This window comes from Homarus americanus, unplaced genomic scaffold, assembly GCF_018991925.1.
Source record: "Homarus americanus isolate GMGI-L3 unplaced genomic scaffold, GMGI_Hamer_2.0 scaffold1024, whole genome shotgun sequence".
In the NCBI taxonomy this organism is placed as follows: Eukaryota; Metazoa; Arthropoda; class Malacostraca; order Decapoda; family Nephropidae; genus Homarus; species Homarus americanus.
Window position 1 is genome coordinate 8,270,499 of NW_024715228.1, and position 19,179 is coordinate 8,289,677.

Below are 19,179 nucleotides of genomic sequence, written 5' to 3' on the forward strand. Positions count from 1 at the left end.
AAACAAAGGTGATATAACAAAGGTACTCAAACAATCCAACCAGGAGCAAACTCGTAACAATGGTTTTAAGTTAGACAAATTTTGATTTAGACGCGAGAAAGGTAAACACTGGTTTGTAAATAGAGTAGTAGATGTATGGAATAAGTTACCAACCATCATCATTAACTCGAATACGATGGCTAGCTTCAAACATAGGTTGGATGGACATATGAACAATAGGGGTTGGGTGTAAATGGGACTTCAGTATGGGCCAATAGGCCCGCTGCAGTTTCCTCCATTCTTATGTTCTTATGTTTACTAATAACACTATTATGTTTAGTAGTTAGTATTACTATGTCTTACTTTATAATACAGATGATAAGAGCTTACTTAAGGAGATACACCTTATTAATTTAGGTCACACACACACACACACACACACACACACACACACACACACACACACTGTTACGTTGTCTCTTAATTTACTTCAATATCCAGGTTCTAGGCGTAACCAACAAAAAGTGAAGTAAATTAAACGGAATAAAAATAAATGAATTAAACCTTAAGAATTTAATTAATTAATTAACACAATAAAGAGCCTCGTAGGCTGTCACAACAAATTGATTCACCATCGAAACTTTTAAGACACAAATGATACTAAACATCGAAACATCAAAAGAATAAAATAAAGCATTGATTACGTTAACACTGCATAAACATATAAAATCTAACACTGAAATTAACTAACGTGAAACAACACTGAATTACTTAAATGTAACTAAGCAAATACTGATGGACATAAACAGAGACATAAATAGGTATCACATAGATATACCACATTGGTGGCGACAGGAACAACACAAATAAATTAATATAAGTAACAGGTGACGAGTGTCACTAAAGGATGTGAACTGTATGACAAGAGGACTGAACTAACCCCGTCAGTTGGTGGGTCCTATATATAGTCGGCTCCTGCCACGCGACCTGCCGGTGGGTCGTTTAACGATGCAGATGGTCGTTAGAGAACAAAGAATACTTGTTACAATACTAAATAAAGAAATAAGATGGGCTGAACAAAATAATGACAAAACCTTAACAGCATAAGGTGACTAGAATATATAAAAGTAAATTTAACACATCATTACAGGAATAATATGGAACAACATGGGAGCATGTTATATAAAAAAGAAAAATACGACACGGTCAACAACACACACACACACACACACACACACACACACACACACACACACACACACACACACACACACACACACACACACACACACACACACACACACACACACACACACACACACACACACAAAACAGGGTTGAAACAAACCCCAATATTTTGAATATGACAATGTGTACTAACAGCAAACACTTAAGGCCTGACTGAAGGAGAGGAAGAGAGCCATGGATTCGTAAGTGAGACACTCAGACACAAGTCCCCACGACGACTCAATCACGGTACCCAAACTCCCCAGGGCTGCCCCCCCATCAGTCAGGTAAACAACAGGTTGACAGGGCCAATCACTGCCTGTTCCAGCCTCCCTCACCCTACCTGGAGTCGCGTCCAGGTGAGGCCAGGATGGTGAGGTGTATAGGAGGTCAGGATGGTGGGGTTCATCAGGAGGCCAGGATAGTGGGGTTTATCAGAGGTCAGGATGGTGGAGTTTATCAGAGGCCAGGATGGTGAGGTTTATCAGAGGTCAGGATGGGGGGTTTATCAGAGGCCAGGATGGTGGGGTTTATCGGAGGTCAGGATGTGGGGTTTAAGAGGTCAGGATTGTGGGGTTTATCAGAGGTCAGGATGGTGGGGTTTATCAGAGGTCAGGGTGGTGGGGTCAGGAGTCAGGATGGTGGGGTTTATCAGAGGTCGTGGTGAGGGTTTATCAGAGGCCAGGATGGTTAGTTCCAGAGGCCAGGATAGTTGGGTCAGAGACCAGGATGGTAGGGATTATCAGAGGTTAGGATGGTGGGGTTTATCAGAGGTTAGGATGGTGGGGTTTATCAGAGGTAGGGATGGTGAGGTTTATCAGAGGCCAGGATGGTTGGGTGAGAGGCCAGGATGGGGAGGTCTGAGGCCAGAATAGCGGGCTCCACTAACAACTCATGCAGTTAATTTCACATTTCACTCCAGCTAAAGAATTTTGTTGATGGAAATGATTTTAGAACATAAGCGGCAGTTCCCCCTCTTCTGGCTCCTGACGTCCTCGGTACAATTTTTCTCCCGTCCATAAGGTTTAAAGGCCCGGCAATATCAACAACTTGCCGTTCAAATGACAGGCGGGACAGCTGGCTGGCTAACCTGAATGGAATATGAACGAATCCCTATGGAAAAAAAAAAGACGGAACCGCTTCGCATAACCAATTTGAAAATATCTGTCCACTGCCCAATGAAGAAAAAAAAAGAGGGTTTGGTGTGAATAAGATCTCTTACGGGGTTACCTGCAGGTGATGTCAGGATGCAGGTAGACGATGAAGGTCCCTGATGGGGTTTTGTTTTTCTCCTCACCTCGCCTCACTTCACCTTATTCTGAAGGTGTTTCCCTCTCACCTCCGCTCATTCTAATTTATTTTTCCTGAGCTATAACACGAGGCAGCTCACACCCGTACATCTCTACAGGGATAAACAACAAGACAGACAGACATTTGCTCACCATACTGCACCACGAGAGAAGGATGCTCACCATACTGCACCACGAGAGAAGGATGCTCACCATACTGCACCACGAGAGAAGGATGCTCACCATACTGCACCACGAGAGAAGGATTTTAAAGAAGTTATCAGGTTTCAAGTCGACATTTCCTTTGACGTCGGTACAGCAATGTTGACAAAAAACGTTATGTAAAGTTGAGATACTGATTCCGCATATCAAATATTATGATATGAATTCCGGGTCGTTTTAATAAGTGAAGATCGAGGGGACCGTTCGACCTACAGTAAGTGCTGAATGTTCTCTCTCACACTCTCTTTCTGTATCTCAGACTCTTACACACACACTTAGTTCTCTCTCTCAAGATATTATATCCGGGTTATCCAAAAGAGACTATTGTGCGACCGTTCTCTTGACTTAACTTCTCAACATTCTCTCTTTTTCTTTCTCTGTCCTCTTTCTCCTTCTCACAGTTCTCTCTCTTTGCGCCCCCCCACACACTCTCTCAACACAGCCCAGGGCCGCCATCCCTACATCACCCGATATAAAGTTCAGGTTATTCCACCATCGGGTTTGCGCTATACTGAAGGAGAAACATTTGTCACTGTCAAACTCAACTTTCCCAAAACCCAATCAGACTTTTTTCCCCATCAGATTATAGTTTCCTGTTCAACCAAGTTTTTACAATAACAGCTAAAAGTAAATAAATAAATTGCTGGATTGACTTTACAGTTTTGCGCTTCGTGTGTGTGTGTGTGTGTGTGTGTGTGTGTGTGTGTGTGTTGGGGGGAGGTTTATAAACAACTACAGGTAATCAAGTGTTAATAAATTCCAGGTTAATGAGGCATAAATTTCGGTACTACACCGCCTTGTTTATTGTTCTCACACACCCAATTCAACTACAAGACAACAAAAGAAACAAAAGCAAAAACCAAACTGCAATTAGTCAACAAATGAATATACACAACAGCAGTGATATAAAGAGCAACCAGAAGCTATTGTTGCAAATTTGACTAGAAGGCAATTGTTGCAAAAAAATAAACTCGAGTATATTGTTGCAAAGTCTTTTAACTGACATAGCTACAAAAACAGGAGTGTACTTGTTGCAAAGTCTACAACATGAGGTAACTGTTGTAAAGTCTTGAACACTAGGTAACTGTTGCAAAGTCTTAAACACGAGGAACCGTTAAAGTCTTGAACACTAGGTAACCAAAGTCTGGAACACGAGGAACTGTTGCAAAGTCTGGAACACGAGGACACTGTTGCAAAGTCTGGAACTTTGCACTGTAGAAAGTTGAACAGAATCAAAAAGTTGAACACGAGGAAACTGTTGCAAAGTCTTGAACACGAGGAAACTGTTGCAAAGTCTGGAACACGAGGAAACTGTTAAAGTCTGGAACACGAGGAAACTGTTGCAAAGTCTGGAACACGAGGAAACTGTTGCAAAGTCTGGAACATAGGTAACTGTAGCAAAGTCTGGAGAGAAACTGTTGCAAAGTCTGGAACACGAGGAAACTGTTGCAAAGTCTGGAACACGAGGAAACTGTTGCGTCTTGAACACCAGGTAACTGTTGTAAAGTCTTGAACACTAGTAACTGCTGAAAAGTCTGGAACACTAGGTAACTGTTGCAAAGTCTGGAACACTAGGTAACTGTTGCAAAGTCTTGAACACTAGGTAACTGTTGTAAAGTCTTGAACACTAGGTAACTGTTGCAAAGTCTTGAACACTAGGTAACTGTTGCAAAGTCTGGAACACTAGGTAACTGTTGCAAAGTCTTAACACTAGGTAACTGTTGCAAAGTCTTAAACACGAGGAACTGTTGCAAAGTCTTGAACACTAGGTAACTGTTGCAAAGTTCGAACACGAGGGAATCATAAAGCCTCATGTCATTCACCGAGACACAAGTATGGTGTGAGGACATGGACGATAAGAGGCCCAGATTCTCACAAGTTAACACGGTGAAACAGTTCTCGTGAGTCAAGATGCAAGAAAGTACCCAACTAGTTAACTTCAGGTAAAACACGTTCACCACTATCACCACCACCACCATCACCACTACTACCACAATCACCACCACCACCACCACCATCACCATCACCACTACTACCACCACCACCACCACTACCATCATAATGAAATAGGACTTACGGGGGTGACGTCTCAATTTCCTGGATAAATTAGATTGAGGAAGTTTGTGGTACTTAGATCTGATTCAGCCATCCAGCAATAACCTTGGTTGGATATGAGCCACGAGAGGAGAGAGAGAGAGAGAGAGAGAGGAGAGAGAATGTTTCACCGCAGTTTACTTCACCTTTTCTCGTTTTTCATGCGTCTGACATCAACATAACGTCACTATCATCCAAATCTGACTCACCAGCGTCATTATCAAGCAATGTGTATAACTCACCTTCACGGCCGTATCATCCCTGACATTTTTTAGTTTTCCTCCTTCATCGAATTTGTATTTATTCGTTTTATTCTATTTTATCATTCATCTTTTCTCGTGTCATCTTCGTCTTTATTCTGCCTTCCTTCCTTCTACCACTTTTATCAAATCTTTCACCCTTTCCTGTCGCTTCTTTCTCCTCTTTCAATTACTCATACTTTTTTTGTTCCTCATCTCCCGCTTCCTCCTACTACCCTATCCCCTCTGTTTGTTTCTTCATCTCTTTCGCTTTCTCCTTTTCATCATCACCTGTCTCATTCTCCCCCTTTTCCTGTCGCTTTTATTCCTTCCATTCCATTTCTCCTCCTCCTTTTCTCCCTTTACCCACCTCCTCTATTCCTTCGCCTTTTCCTCTTCTCCTCCTTCCTCACTCCACCTTCCACGTTTTCCTACTCTTCTCCTCCTTCCTAACTCCACCTTCCACGTTTTCCATTTCCTCTTCTTCTCCATTCTCTCCTCCTCTCCTCATCTCTCTCTCTTCCCTCCTCCACTATCTTCCTGCAGTCTCGGCACGTCATCTGCATTCAGAAGAAGTGCTGAGGATTTTTCCCTCTCCAGAGAGGAGAAGAAGAAAGAAGAAGAAGAAAGAAGAAGAAGAAGAAGAAGAAGAAGGAAGAAGAAGAAGAAGAAGAAGAAGAAGAAGAAGAAGAAGAAGAAGAAGAAGAAGGAAGAAGAAGAAGAAGAAGAAGAAGAAGAAGAAGAAGAAGAAGAAGAAGAAGAAGAAGAAGAAGAAGAAGAAGAAGAAGAAGAAGAAGAAGAAGAAGAAGAAGAAGAAGAAGAAGAAGAAGAAGAAGAAGAAGAAGAAGAAGAAGAAGAAGAAGAAGAAGAAGAAGAAGAAGAAGAAGAAGAAGAAGAAGAAGAAGAAGAAGAAGAAGAAGAAGAAGAAGAAGAAGAAGAAGAAGAAGAAGAAGAAGGAAGAAGAAGAAAAGAAGAAGAAGAAGAAGAAGAAGAAGATTAAATAAATAAATAAATAAATAAATAAATAAAGAAAATAAATAAAGAAATAAATAAAATAAATAGAAAATGAATAATAAGTAGATAAATAATAAATAATAAGAAATAGATGAATAATAAGTAAAGAAGAAGTAAGAATAATAAAGAAGAAGAAGAAGAAGTAAAGAAGTAAAGAAGAAGTAAATAAAGAAGAATAAGTAAATAAAGGAATAAATAAATAAATAGGAATAGGCAGGAAGAAGGAAGTAAAGAAGAAGAAGTAGATGAAGAAAAAGAAAAAGAAGAAGTAGAAGAAGAATAAAAGAAGAAGAAGAGAAATAAATAAGTAGTAGAAGAATATAGAAGAATAATAAATAAAAGAAGAAGAAGAAGAATGAAGAAGAAATGAAGAAGAAAGAAGAAATAAAGGAAGAAGAAGAAGAAGAAATAGAAGTAAATAAGAAGAAAAAGAAGAAGAAGAAGAAGAAGAAGAAGAATAAGAAGAAGAAGAAGAAGAAGAAGAAGAAGAAGAAGGAAGTAAGAAAAGAAATAGAGAAGAAGAAGAAGAAGAAGAAGAAGAAGAAGAAGGAAAGAAGAAGAAGAAGAAGAAGAAGAAGAGAAGAAGAAAGAAGAAAGAAGTGAAGAAGAAGAAGAAGAAGAAGAAGAAATTCGTGGCTCAGGTTCATAATGCCTTGTTTGTCCCCTTATCACGATTCATCTCTTTCTTTCTTTACTTCTCAATCTTTCTCTCATTCCAAATTCAAATCAAGTCTCTCCGTTTCATGATTCTTGAGTCTTTTTGTTGCTTATTTGACTTAATCTGTTTTTTTTTTTAGTGTACAGGTCTTGAAGTAAAGTTCTGTTCTTGTCGTTTGTAATCATGACATCATCTAGATCGCACAAAACTTAAACCTCTTTACCAACTAAGATCTAAGGTTTAGTTTTAGTTCTTCATAATCAAGACAATTTATATGACAACTTAATGATCTCGTTACTCAATACCTATTTAAAACAAGTATTATCCTTGTTAGTACCTGTAATTAACCACAAGGTGACACCCAAAACACAAGTACAGTCAACTTACTAATATCCATTCACCTCCCGCCTCTGAATCACTAACCCCTCGATTCAGACTCGTGAACCCGAAACAGTAGACTGATACATTATTCTGGGCATAAATGATTCGGAGGTTCGTGGTTCAGGGAAAGGCGAACGGATATTAGTAGTAACTATACACCAACCAACCAACTAAATAAACAAACAAACAAACAAATAAAATAATTAAAATGAGTATCTATAATAAAATAAAATGTCCCTCCATCACACTGAAGATTCCCAAGTCCTTACTATTTTTTTCGACAGATTTCAACCAATTTTCATCCAAGCAGAACGAGTCGAGCACAGTTGCATCTCGACAGTAATTTCTATTTCATATTATTATTATTTTCTTCTCTCGCTTCGGGGAGGAGGTGAGGGGATGAGGGGAGGGGCTGAAGGAGGAGGGGTTGAGGGGAGGAGGGGGGATGAGGGAGGGGTTGAGGGGGATGAGGGGACGGAGGGATGAGGGGATGAGGGGAGGGGGAATGGAGGGGAGGGGGGGAGGGGGGATGAGGGAAGGGAGGAGGGGAAGGAGGGGATGAGGAGGAGGGGATGAGGAAGAGAGGAAGGAGGGGGTAGGGAGGGGGTGAGGGGAGGAGGGGAGGGAGACTTCGCTGTTTTAGAGGGAGTAATATTTAGTGACTTTCCTCTGTCCCTCTTTTTCTTTTCCTCCTCCTCTCCCTTATTACTCCACCTCCTCTTCTTTACTCTCCACCTCCTCTTCCTTACTCTCCTCCTACTCCTCCTCCTCCCATATTTCCTCCTCTCCCTTCTCCTCCTCTCCATAATAATAATAATAATAATAATAATAATAATAATAATAATAATAATAATAATAATAATAATAATAATACTGTAACAACAACAACAACAACAACAACAACAACAACAATACCGAGAACAAAAACCATCTGACCATTTATTTTAAAAACTAAAAATATTAATTGCCTAACAAACACACTGTACACCTACACACACACACGGGAGCCATAAGTACTGGGCTACCTCTGTACACTGAAAGCGACCCCTTGAGAGTAGTTTCCCCTGTGGCCAAGTGAGGTGGCTGGGAAGTTCTGAGCGAGGGAAGAACACGGCATACCACGGGAGGCGGAGGAGGAAGAGAGGGGAGGAGGAGAAAGAGGGGAAGAGGAGGAGAAAGGAGGAGGAGGAGAGGGGGGGGAGAAGAAAGAGGAAGAAGAGGGGAGGAGAGGAGGAGAGGGGAGAAGGGGGAGAAGTGGGGAGGGGAAAGAGAAATGGGACAGAGACGGGGGAGAAGGGGTAGGGAGGAAGGAGAGGAGGGGTGGAGGAGAAGCAGAGGAGGGAGAGAGGAGGTGGGAGAGGGAGGAGCGGAGGAGGGGGGAGAACAGGGAGAGAAGAGTGAAGGGGTCCCTTTGCTACATGACCTGACACACTTCTTGATTTATTTAATAATTGGCTCAACTCCTCGAGACGTGGAGATTACGAAAAAAAAAAAAATAAAATAAAAAAAATAAAAAAAAAATAATAATAATAATAATGAAAACATTTGTAATAATCATAGAAACTACTGTAATTATAGGAATAACGATACTACTACTACTACTACTGTACTACTTTTTTTTTGCCTCCAGCCTCCCCCACTAGCCACACCTTCGCCGCCATTTTATTACCTTAAAATTAAATATCCTAATACATAAGTAGCTATCCTAGCTGTGTTGAGTTAGTTGAGCCGCAGATCTATGCGGCATTCAGTGACTGTAGCCTCATAGTCAATATCTGCAACTGTTGTCGGCTTTGGGGCCGATGCTCTCGTTCCCCGGAGGCAGAGCAAAGCCGACCTAAGGAGAGAGGACAGTCGACATCTCATCCAGGCTGTAACATAACTTCTGGGCTGCTGTTTCTGTTCGGAGATCACCTCCGCGAGTCTGGCGTAGAAACATCTTGCACTTGGTCCCATCCCACCAGAGGTTGTGAACACTAGAGGAGTGAAGCTGCCTTGATCAACCTTCTGAATTCTCTCCCCATATGCCCTTTTCTTGTCGTTCTCATTCCTCCTGTGTGCAGCATCGAGAGCTAAGTTACGGTGACATGCGGCTATAGGATAAAAAAATCTTGATGTCGAAGAAGGCTCGCTGTCCCCACGTCAAGAATCCTCGAGCACTGACGTTGGATGTGTTTGAAGTCCTATGTTGGAAATTCTCACCGTCCAATGGAAGGAGGGTCGGTTCTACCCTAACATCACGGCACATTTCCTTCAACATATTTGCTGTGAGATCCCTTACTTCGTCATGCCTCATGCATATGAAGCCCCCTTTCTTGCACACCATGGCGTGATCGACGTCATATGAAGAGCCACACACACGTATTGGGAGGGCAAACCTTCTACTGGCCTACCGTACCTTAGAGCAATGGCATCTGTAAATTCTTGTTTATTGAGACTGAAACCATTTGCCCTTATCGGTAACGTAGTTACCCGGTTCGAGGCGCCTACCTCCTGCGCTATAGCTACTTTTTTTCAAATTGTCTGGTACTTGCAGCATCAGTTGCTGCAAGTACTAGTACTAGTGTACTACTACTACTACTAATAATAATAATGGTAATATGATCCGTATTACGCAAAATGTTCCATCATGTTTTATAAATGAAAAAAAGAAAGAAAGAGGACTTCCTTCCTGCTTTACGAAGGAAAAAACTCGGTAAAAAACTCCGCTTCCCCCTAAAAAAAAAAAAAAAAAAATCCTTTGTAGGGTAAAGGTTGTTAGTAAAAACTCTCCTGAAAAAAAACTTTCCTTGCTCAGATAAACCTCAGAGAGAGAGAGAGAGAGAGAGAGAGAGAGAGAGAGAGAGAGTCAAGTGGTGCTGGCACTGCTGGGTAGAGTGATGGCGGCTCTCAGCTGAGGGTCCGTACTTGGCACCCCAGGGAGTGAGTGGGGAGGGTACTGGGAGAGAGAGAGAAAGAGAGAGAGAGAAGGAGAGAGAGAGAGAGAGAGAATGGTGATGAGAGCGGGCATAGAAACAGAGGGATGGATGGAGGGATGGATGGAGGGATGGAGGGATGGATGGTATGAAACAGGGAATGAGAGATTGGGGAAGAAAGATGTACAGAATGGGGGAGGTGTTGTGGAGTGGGAAATGGTGAGGGAGAGGGAGTAGGGAGAAAGGGGGGAGGAGGAAAAGAGGACGAGGAAGAGGAGGTTTTAGTTAGTTTAACAAATTTATTGACAAAGCTTGTAGTACAGTTTGCCTATTCTGAGTAATTCAGTCAGGTCTTGACACTGAGGGTGGTATCACTTCTCACTGCCATGCAGGACAGAGGTTCATACACAAAGGAGGAGGAAGAGAAGAGGAGGTAGAAGAGAAGAGGAGGAGGAAGAGAAGAGGAGCAGGAGGAGTGCAGAAGAGATACAACACATCATGTACAGTACTTTCCCCCTGCACCGTGGAAGTAGGACTCCCCCTCCATCTGTGTGTACTTGAGGGGGGGGGGTGGGGGCATGGAAGGCAAACAGTAGGTACCTCTCTTGAGCCACTTAACGAAGTTGTTACTCGGGCAGAGTCTCAACACTGGAAAGGGAGGATGGGAAGGGGTGGAGGGAAGGAGGTGGGGGGAAAGGGAGGAGGGACGAGGCAAGGTGGGGGGAAAGGAGGAGGGACGGAGGGGGGGGAAAGGGAGGGAAGGAGGTGGGGAAAAAGGAGGGAAGGAGGTGGCAGAGGGAGGGAAGGAGGTGGGAGAAGGAGGGAAGGAAAGAAATAGGAGAACGGGGAGGGAGGGAGAGAAGTAGGTGGAGAGGGAGGGAGTGAGAGGAGGAGATGGGAGAGGGAGGGAGAGGTAGTGGGGAAAGGGTCGTCTCCTTGAGGGCAAATGCTCGCTTGTTGGGTTATTATGGCGGACTCGACGGACTGGAGAGTCACGTCGAGGACTCCAACAGACTGAAGCTCACAATTGACTCACTCTGGAGGAGGAGAGGAGGGGGAGGAGAGGAGGGGAGGAGGGGGGAGGGGAGGAGGGGAGGAGGAGGGGGTGGAGGGGCAGAGGAGGATGGGGTGGGGTGGAGGGGCGGGGGTGGAGGGGGAAGGGAAGGAGGGGGAAGGAGGAGGGGGAGAAGGAGCTTGTGAGTAGGTGTCGCTTCTTCTATGGGCCGTCACGGATCATGAGTTTGGCCACGCTCTCTCTGGGGGGAGGGGAGGGGAGGGGACACGGGCTTCTGGGCAGACCATATTGGGTTGTGAGAAGCCCCGCCCCGCCCCTTCTAGGTTATAAAGGCAGCAGGTCCCCGTACTCACTAATGAATTTTTACTACTCTTTGCTCTTATAGGACGAGTGCGTGACGTCATAGGCTTCTCCCTCCACACACACTCACGAAACGTCTTCAGTTTTATGGAGATTTTCTTGTTAGTTTTCATCAACTTTTTTTTCTCCCTGCTTCTCTCGCTCATATTATCTACTGTATATTTTGCTTTCTCTCTCCTTTTTCTTTCTTTGTGTTTTGTTAATTCTCCCTTGTGCATGTATGTGTGTGTCTTCTTCCCAGCTCTTCTCCATTTGTTCTTTGTTATTAATCCTTTTCTCTCTCCCTCTTTCACTCACCTTTCTTTCTCCCTTCTATCTCTCCCTCTTTCACTTTTAATCATCTCTCTCTCTCTTGTCTCTCATCCGTACCCTTCACCGCTTCCCCCCCATACTAACAGATAAGCCCCTCTGGCACGCGGTGAACTCCGGTTATTATCACGTTCCCCACACATGACCTTTGACCCAGTGCCATCATTATCCGGGTTGATTATACCTGAACTAACAAGCAACTCCAAGCGCGACCACCCAAATGGACGCTGGTTACACCGTACGTGCTGGTCACCCATGGTCATTAATTCAAAACAAATGCATTAAACAAACACATCGATGGGCATTTGTTAAATATATATATATATATGATGCTAATATAAAGAGAGAGAGAGAGAGAGAGAGAGAGAGAGAGAGAGAGAGAGAGAGAGAGTGTTGGAGGGAACTGACCAGGCCGCCCTTCATCCTCCGGTAATTGCTCCTCTCCACCACACCCTAGAAGCTGCTTAAATATTTGTGCCTCTTCAGGAAAACCTTTTACGTACATATGTGTGTGTGTGTGTGTGTGTGTGTGTGTGTGTGTGTGTGTTAGTCTGGTGATGTGTGCAAGGAAAACCTGTTATTTATGTCCCGTTGTAGCAGGTGTGTTGCAGCACAGCTATATATATATGTAATTAGTGACACATGACTCGGGTAACACACTCTACACATGGTTAAGAGGGACAGACTGTACACAACATCACACTAGTAGTTAATTACTTTAATTACTAACATCAGACACACGATAAAAACATACGGATATCAAACAACTCGAAAGACTAAGGTCAATCAGATGTCCACTGACCTTCAGGGTGTGAGGTCAGGTCAAACTCGGCTAGGGGGTGATGATGATGACGATGATGATGATGACGGTATAATGAATTAATACAACTGAACAACTAAAGTCGTCAGGGGAGGATTCTAGGTCAGTAACTACACGTCAACAACAATGAAACAAAATAAAAGCGTCCTCCCCTCACTGAAGAAAACGGAAGTTGTTTATACCCTCATCCTAATTACATAAAATGGCCTTTTGTTGTTAGTGATGATGTTAAATAACCACCTAGCAACAGTTATCGCCATGACAAAGGTATACACATACACGCATGTATGCATTTGTACACACACTTGTACACACACACACGTACATACAGACATACATAGCAGGAAGCGTGTGCAAGCATACGTACACACGCAGACATACAGAAGCCAGACAAGAAGACAGAGGAAGACAGCGACGGGGCAGACAAAGGAAAGAGAGCACAGCAGACAATGATATACAGTTGAGGAGCACAGCAGACAATGAAATACAGTTGAGGAACACAGCAGACAATGATATACAGTTGAGGAGCACAGCAGACAATGATATACAGTTGAGCAGCACAGCAGACAATGATATACAGTTGAGCAGCACAGCAGACAATGATATACAGTTGAGGAGCACAGCAGACAATGATATACAGTTGAGCAGCACAGCAGACAATGATATACAGTTGAGCAGCACAACGCTGACACAGACATATTGTTGCACCATCGTCATGCAACACGCTACCTGTATTGCAACACTCCACCTGCACTCTTACTTATATTCACTCACTCACGCATACAATGTTATCCACCGGGCTGAACAAATGAACATATCACTGGATCACCTGAAGATTAGCCCCACCAAAGCTTATTTTAAACTTGAGATTAACCACACTAACTTAACCTAATGCTAACTTAACGCTAACCTAACCTAATGCTAACTTAACGCTAACCTAACCTAATGCTAACTTAACGCTAACTTAACCTAATGCTAACTTAACGCTAACCTAACCTAATGCTAACTTAACGCTAACCTAACCTAATGCTAACTTAACGCTAACTTAACCTAATGCTAACTTAACGCTAACCTAACCTAATGCTAACTTAACGCTAACCTAACCTAATGCTAACTTAACGCTAACTTAACCTAATGCTAACTTAACGCTAACCTAACCTAATGCTAACTTAACGCTAACCTAACCTAATGCTAACTTAACGCTAACTTAACCTAATGCTAACTTAACGCTAACCTAACCTAATGCTAACTTAACGCTAACTAACTTAACGCTAACCTAACCTAATGCTAACTTAACGCTAACCTAACCTAATGCTAACTTAACGCTAACCTAACCTAATGCTAACTTAACGCTAACCTAACCTAATGCTAACTTAACGCTAACCTAACCGAATGCTAACTTAACGCTAACCTAACCTAATGCTAACTTAACGCTAACCTAACCTAATGCTAACTTAACGCTAACCTAACCTAATGCTAACTTAACGCTAACCTAACCTAATGCTAACTTAACACTAACCTAACCTAATGCTAACTTAACGCTAACCTAACCTAATGCTAACTTAACGCTAACCTAACCTAATGCTAACTTAACGCTAACCTAACCTAATGCTAACTTAACGCTAACCTAACCTAATGCTAACTTAACGCTAACCTAACCTAATGCTAACTTAACGCTAACCTAACCTAAAGTAAGGCTAACCCCCCAGGTAGCGTTAGGATGGTTAATATTCAGGTGCCCGACTCCCCTATCTTAGGCTCTAAGCTGTACCGTCACCACACACAGCAGTCTTGTATTACCAGGTGAGGTGGAGCAACTACAAAATAATTATCTTCACATGAGAGAAAATTAGCCGCGTGGCGTCGTCTTGAGCTGCCACTTTACCTGTACTGGCTGAGGAAACTACTTAGCTCACATAGGTTACCACTACAAGGTGCATCATTAGGGGGTTTGTGTTACCTGAGTGAGCTTACCTGAGTATGTTGTTATACGCGTCGCAGCCCTCAGTCACGCCTAAACCCATTATGGCCTGCAGCCCTTCCAGCCCCACACACCTGTATCAGTCCTGTGTGTGTGGTGTTTATAGACCCCAAAAGGTTAACACTTCCAACCCCGCAATAATTTTATCAGCCCTGTATGTAGAATTAGCCCTTTATGGCTAGCCCTTTCAGCCCCAAAAAACACATTATCAGCCCTCTATGTGCTATCAGCCCCCAAAAGGTTAAACATTTCCAGCCCCAGACTGTGGTAATAGTCCTCTGTCTTTCCTCAGCCCCCACCCCTCACTACACCCTCAAAGCCTGAAGCCTTCCCCCTCCCTCCCATCTGACCAAACCCGCAGAGCCACTTCCTCACTACATTATCTCGTTATAAAACTGTTAACCACATGAAAAAAGGACAACCACCAAAAAATATCCACAGTCTATATGAAAGAGCCGGCAGCCATTCACCGCACGGGACTCCCTACCGGACGAAGCCTCTACCGGATAAGGTTTCACTCGGTTAAAGGTGATGTTTGGGTAACCGGTGTTGCGGCCGACCTCCCTATCTACCTCGTAATGGCCTTCCCCTTAATCTGATTTCCAATTTGATTCCCGACGAACTTTATACAGGAGGAAATGGGTAATGTTTCTCTTTAATACACCTTTTTTTTCCTTCATTCTGATAAATCTCGATGGAAAAGTTTTAATTCTGTATATATATATTCTACTTTATATTTCCCTTTGGATTGATGTCTATGATGTTTATTACCGACGTGAAGACAGGATTTGTATTATATAACTCATATTACTTCTCTTTGATTCCTATATAAACAAAGGCTCAAGCACAGGCTGTCAAGAAACTGCCCCTTCTTTTCTATAAGTATTTTTGTCACCATAAGGTAATAACAGGTCACATGTTTACTGTATAAACTCAAATACCATTTTCATCCAGACTCACTCAAGGACATAAAAGTGATTTGATTTATATGACTTGAGGAGTGAACGTGGAAGTTGGATGTGTGTGTGTGTGTGTGTGTGTGACGACCCGTTGGTGTGAGGGAACCTGGTGCTTCTCCTGCTGGTGGTGTGAGGGAACCTGGTGCTTCTCCTGCTGGTGGTGTGAGAGAACCTGGTGCATCGCCTGCTGGTGGTGTGAGGGAACCTGGTGCATCTCCTGCTGGTGGTGTGAGGGAACCTGGTGCATCGCCTGCTGGTGGTGAGAGAACCTGGTGCATCGCCTGCTGGTGGTGTGTGAGAGAACCTGGTGCTTCTCCTGCTGGTGGTGTGAGAACCTGGTGCATCGCCGGCTGGTGGTGTCAGGGAACCTGGTGCTTCTCCTGCTGGTGGTGTGGGAACCTGGTGCATCGCCTGCTGGTGGTGTGAGGGAACCTGGTGCTTCTCCTGCTGGTGGTGTGAGAACCTGGTGCTTCTCCTGCTGGTGGTGTGAGGGAACCTGGTGCATCTCCTGCTGGTGGTGTGAGGGGAACCTGGTGCATCGCCTGCTGGTGGTGAGGGAACTGGTGCTTCTCCTGCTGGTGGTGTGAGGGAACTTGGTGCTTCTCCTGCTGGTGGTGGAGAGAACCTGGTGCTTCCTGCTGGTGGTGTGAGGAACTTGGTGCTTTCTCCTGCTGGTGGTGGTGAGAAACTTGGTGCATCTCCTGCTGGTGGTGTGGGGAACCTGGTGCTTCTCCTGCTGGTGGTGTGAGGGAACCTGGTGCTTCTCCTGCTGGTGGTGTGAGGGAACTTGGTGCTTCTCCTGCTGGGTGGTGTGAGAGAACTTGGTGCATCTCCTGCTGGTGGTGTGAGGGAACTGGTGCTTCTCCTGCTGGTGGTGTGAGGGAACTTGGTGCTTCTCCTGCTGGTGGTGTGAGAGAACTTGGTGCATCTCTCTGCTGGTGTGAGAGAACCTGGTGCTTCTCCTGCTGGTGGTGTGAGGGAACTTGGTGCTTCTCCTGCTGGTGGTGTGAGAGAACTTTGTGTTTCTCCTGCTGGTGGTTTGAGAGAACTGGTGCTTCTCCTGCTGGTTGTGAGAGAGAACTGGTGGTGTTGGTGCTTCTCCTGCTGGTGGTGTGAGAGAACTTGGTGCATCTCCTGCTGGTTGTGTGAGAGAACTTGGTGCATCTCCTGCTGGTGGTGTGAGAGAACCTGGTGCTTCTCCTGCTGGTGGGGAGGGAGAACTTGGTGCATCTCCTGCTGGTGGTGTGAGAGAACTTGGTGCTTCTCCTGCTGGTGGTGTGAGAGAACTTGGTGCTTCTCCTGCTGGTGGTTTGCCCCCATTCTTCTTACTATGACAAACACTACCCCATAAATCATCACCGTTGCTATTTGTCAGTGCTTTCTCTCCTCCCTCCATCCACCCCCCACACTCACCCCCCACCACCCATCTTGTACAACCCCTTCTGCCCCCCCACCCTCCTTGCACAACCCCTTCTGCCCCCCCCTTCTTGCACAACCCCTCTCACGTACCCTATATGCCAGTTCCTCTTTTATTAATTCTCAGTTATGAGAGAGATGTGTGTGTGTGTGTGTGTGTGTGTGTGTGTGTGTACGTAAATAGCCAGCATAACAAATCATATAGCTCGTATGACTCTGAATACCAATATGTTGTTATGTGTATGTTATGAATGTATGTATGTAAATAGCCTGCAATATGTATAATTTACTTCCACTACATAATTCCTCTTAAATATACACACTTGGTTAAAATAATACTCGCCTCAGCACGGTGAAAATAACAAGAGTGAGGCGACTAAAGTGACAAAGAAACGCCTACAGTATGACCGTCGACCCCAAGGATTACCTATACAGTATCTCATAGGGGGATGGGGGTTTAGGACCTTCTCTCCCACCCTCCCTTCCCATTTCCTTTCCACCAGAGCCACTAAGACCTTTCCCTTAATTCATTGCCTTCTCTTAATTTTTATCTTTCCTTTCCTTTCCATCCTGTTATTATCATTATCTCTAACTTCTGTCCTTTTTCCTTCTATCCTGTCATCATCTCCTCCTCCTGTCCCTCATCCGATTCCTTTTCCTTTCTGTCTCTTCCATGATCTTCTGCCCACTCTTCTTTTTCCTCCTCTCTCTTCTCCTACCTTCTCTTATTCCTCTTGCTTCTCCCACCGTTCTTATCACCTATTACCTCACTATCTCCTCCTACGCCTCATCATCCATTCTCTTCTACCCTCTCCTTCCTACCTCCCTCCTACACACTTTATCACACTCCACCACCATTTACCCCCCCCCTCTCTCTCTCTCTCTCTCTCTCTCTCTCTCTCTCTCTCCTTACCTTAACCAGTGACCTATAGCTTTTCCCATCGATGTGGTTAGGTTAGGTTAGGTTAGGTTAGGTTAGGTTAGGTTAGGTTAGGTTAGGTTAGGTTAGGTTAGGTTAGGTTAGGTTTGGTGGTTAAATTTCTTACAACTCCTTAAAAATAACAATCAAATATTCATAGGAAACAGTATAAGAAAAAAGAATAAAATACATAACAAATTAGAATAAACTGTATAATAAATTAGAATAAACTATAATTAATCAGAATAAACTATAATAAATTATAATAATCTTAATCAATTAGAATAAACGTCAAAACCCTTCACCAAACACAAGTCCAAGCTCTTCACCTTTAACGCCAATATAACGTGACCTTTAACGCCATTATTAAGTGACTTTTAACGCCAATGTAACGTGACCTTTAACCCCAATATACCATGACCCTTAACGCCAATATTAACTGACTTTTAACACCAAAATAACATGACCTTTAACGCCAATATAACGTGACCTTTAACGCCAATATAACATGAACTTTAAACACCAATATAACATGATCCTTAACGCCAATATAACGTGACCTTTAACACCAATATAGCGTGACCTTTAACGCCAATATAACATGAACTTTAAACACCAATATAACATGATCCTTAACGCCAATATAACGTGACCTTTAACACCAATATAACGTGATCTTTAACGCCAATATAACGTGACCTTTAACGCCAATATAACACGAACTTTATACACCAATATAACATGATCCTTAACGCCAATATACCGTGACCTTTAACACCAATATTAACACTCAAACACAAAAAGCCAGCGAGGAAGCACAAAAGTCCCTGATCAATAGACGTTACACAAAAATACAAGTTACATTGACGGACTATTTTGATGCTACAAGCGGTGACGTCATGACCGGGGTTTGTAGAGCTGCCCTTGTACAGTATTCCACCTCTCTTGGCCGAGGGGATGATGTGGATGCTATAACCGAGGGGAATGTGGAACTTCCCTCAGAGTCCACCTTTTCTGACCGAGGGGAATGTGGAACTGCCCTTGTATTCCACCTCTCTTGGCCGAGGGGATGGTGTGGATGTTATGACCGAGGGGAATGTGGAACTGCCCTCGTATTCCACCTCTCTTGGCCGAGGGGGGAATGTGGAACTTCCCCTTGTCAATAGAGAAAGATGTGGCAGACAGATACAACATTTCTCAGGTGATATAAACATTAGGACCTATCATCACTACCCCATGATGCTCCTGTGGTGGTTTCTACTAATTAACACGTAAATTACCTGTACAGTATAGCATATAAAAGCCTACAGACTAACCTTGGACTTTCACTGAGGTACACCAAAGGACAGAGCAGAGTCCACGATTTAAATACATCTATATAT